At 35.8% G+C, this 3,361-nt stretch overlaps 1 pseudogene; it reads left to right on the plus strand.

Moving 5' to 3' along the window:
- Positions 1-2,302: 2,302 nt before the first annotated feature.
- LOC145255031 (U2 spliceosomal RNA) lies at positions 2,303-2,450 on the plus strand (annotated as a pseudogene).
- Positions 2,451-3,361: the final 911 nt, after the last annotated feature.

A 3,361-nucleotide genomic window follows, 5' to 3' on the forward strand; every position in this document is an offset into this window, starting at 1 on the left:
TAGATTTGTTTCCTAGATTTAAATCCAATGAAACTCGCATGATTATTAAAAAGTGCTCAACGGAAGACAGAGTATGTATATAGTCTGTTTATTATACAAACATTATTGGTTGCATATGTGCATACATGTTTCAGTGGAGTCTTTATTTAAAAAGACCCACCTCTTCAGACCAAAGATCCGAATATTTCTTTATATACAAGACGAATTGAACTGTGATTCTCGTTTTGATAAGTTTCCTTCTTTTCTTAGACGAGGTGGTTCTCTTTAAATAGGGACCCCACCGAAACATGTATGCACATAAATCAATTATGTTTGTACAGGGTGTCCCAAAAGAAGCTGATGGTTAAAAAAATTTATAACTTTCTTAATTTTTTATATTTTTCTTTTATTTTTTTCAGATCATCTAGAGTAACCCTTCCAATGTCATCATTAGTCGTTACACTACCGAGGAGCGGATATTTATCGTAGAATCGTATTTTCGGTTAAATGAGTCAATATCAGAAACTCAAAGAGAATTTCGACGAAACTTCAACACAAGAAATTCTTCTACTCCCAATGCAATAAAAGCTATGGTTGCTCGATTTATCATGGGCCAGGGTCTGTATGAGACCTCCCTAAATTTGGTAGACCCCGTACGGCAAGAAGTGATGAGAATCGTTAGAGATTAGCAGAGAGTATGGCTGAGTATTCATCCAGATCAGTAAGAAGGAGATCAAGTCAAACAGGGGTCTCTCGATCATCTCTTCACAGAATGCTTCATGAAGAGGGCAAATTTCCATATAAAATTCAATTGGTGCAAGAGCTTCAGCCAAACGATCCAGAAAAAAGACTGGAATATGCCATGCAATTCCAAGATTTGGCCAATGGGGATCCAAAATTTCTCAAAAACCTCATTATGTTCGATGAGGCCCATTTTCATCTGAATGGGTTCATAAATAAGCAAAATTGCAGGATTTGGGGATCAGAAAATCCTCAGCAACAGCTCAACGGCAATTACACCCTGAAAAAGGTACAGTATGGTGTGGAGTAACGGCGGATGAAATAATCGGAATTGATGAACATTTGCGTAACATCAATTTTTCATAACTAAAATTAGACATTGTGAAAAACATACCCTAGATTAAGTTGTGCAAATAAAATTAGAATAAGTAGACTATGATATCTTACTGTATCTCAAATAATCACGGAGAGGCTCATCTTTCTACATATGAAAATTGGTAAGTATAACTTAAATATTGAGGAAGTTAATTAATTTTAAAACCTGTAAGATTCTTTTGGGACACCCTGTATAATAAACAAACTAACTGCTGTTTATATTAGTTGCTATTATTTTGTATTTTTTTATTTTTATTTTATTTTTTATTACATTTTCACCCCAAACAAGGCACATTGCCACTTTGGTGTAGGGGGCTACTATCAGGGGCAGCAACTACTGGGGCACTATGTAGGGATTTGGGCAGCAAGATGTCGGTTCACGGTTTGGGCAGCAAGATGTCAGTACAGTTAGGGAAGCAGGAACCTGGAATGGAATTCCAGAATCTAGCGGTTCTGGGGAAGAAACTACTGGAGTAGAAAGATCTTTTACATCTAGGGATCTCTACTGTGTGGTGGTGGGATTTAGCTGCCTGTCGGGTTTGTCGAGGGTGTCTACGTCGTGGGGGCACAAGTGTCTGCAGTTCGTCAGAGCATTCACCATTAAAATACTTGTGGAACAAGCAGAGGGATGCAACGTATTTTCCTTAATTTAGTCATTTTTGTTTTATTACTGAGTTTTGGTGGATGTATGTACTCTCCCGAGTGCTATTCTCATTTGTAATTTCATGTGAATGTTGAAACTAACAATTAAGCTCTTTTAGTTTCACAAAAGGGAAATGTCTGCTTGCTTTCTAAATTAATTATTAAACTCTTGACTCGTTATATTTTTCCTTGGTTGAGCTAATCATTATTTGTGACAGCGTTATTATCACCCAGAACTATAACCATTGTCAGATCTGGTTGCTGTCACTTGACAAACGGTTTGGAAATATTAATTTGACTTCTTTTTTTTTTGGACTAGAAAAAATAATTCACTTAAGAGGAGAGCTTTATACCACGTTTGTGCTTTCCAACGAAGATCAAACTTGAAATATAATAACATTAAAGCTCATGTTTAGAATACTTATTCCAATTCAAAAAAAAAATTCCATCGCATTATTTTGATTCTAGGAAATGTCCAAGCTTGAAGCGTATTAAAAAGTTGGAAATTTAGAGAATTTTTATTATTTGATGTCCAATGACTACGGATCAAAGAAAAAAGTTTCCTTTTTTTTCTTGGCCTTTGGGCCAAGATCAAGGAGTAGTATCTGTTCTTCAGATACTGCAATACACTTTTTGGTCTCGGTTAATGGAGGAGAAATCCTTCATGACCGATACATTTTTTTTATTTTTGTTACTGACCAGAGTGTCCCTTTTTTGAGGAGCTGGTTTCCGCCCACATTAAAAATCAACCTCATGTCTAATTCTGCCCTCGTGAGGAGGCAAGTAAATTAGCAATAAAAAAATACTATGTAAATCTGAAATATATGAATGTTCACGTGAGACGTTGTGGCCATATTATGACCCCCACCCCCCCTTGAAACTTTTTAAAGAACCCCCACAAAGAAACTGAAATTTGGGGAACATTTATTAATTGGTCACTTATACATTGAAATTTCACAAAAATCAGAAGCATCTAGAATTTTTACGAAAGGATTTTGCAACACAACGCGCATGATGCGTGGATGTAAATGCATGCAAAGTGAAGTCACCAGTGGGGGAGGAAAAAGGACCACAAAACAGATAAACAGAACGATCACAAGAAAGACAAGATAACGTTTGAGATTTTGTGAGAGTCATGGAGAACGTTCTAGATCATGTGGGTGACTTCACAGCTGTATCAATGAGGAAATAAATATTGTTGCTACAAAGAAAAAAAGCGAGTTGGAGTTATTTCCTATTCTTTGTCTTAATCTCCTTTGTGACTGAAACTTTGTCTTAATCTCCTTTGTGACTGAAACTTTGTCTTAATCTCCTTTGTGACTGAAACTTCACGGACAACGTTACAATTTCACTTCCTCCTCCTTTACTCCCTTTTGGCATAAAACATAAAACTAAATATAACCCATATTACTACCATTTAAGCCTAACAGCTGTTTTCCAAAATTCATAATGATCGGTTTATTAGTTTAGTACTTTGTGACGAGAAACAAAACAATTGAGACTTATTACCATTTTCTTTATTAGTGTGGTCAGATCAACCAAAAGAAATCAACGCAGACCCGAACTCGTCTCTTTTATTTTGTTGATCTTGAAATCTAATTGATCCAATGAATTAATGAATATA

This window comes from Euprymna scolopes, chromosome 30 (genome assembly GCF_053919585.1).
Source record: "Euprymna scolopes isolate OS-2025 chromosome 30, ASM5391958v1, whole genome shotgun sequence".
Lineage (NCBI taxonomy): Eukaryota > Metazoa > Mollusca > Cephalopoda > Sepiida > Sepiolidae > Euprymna > Euprymna scolopes.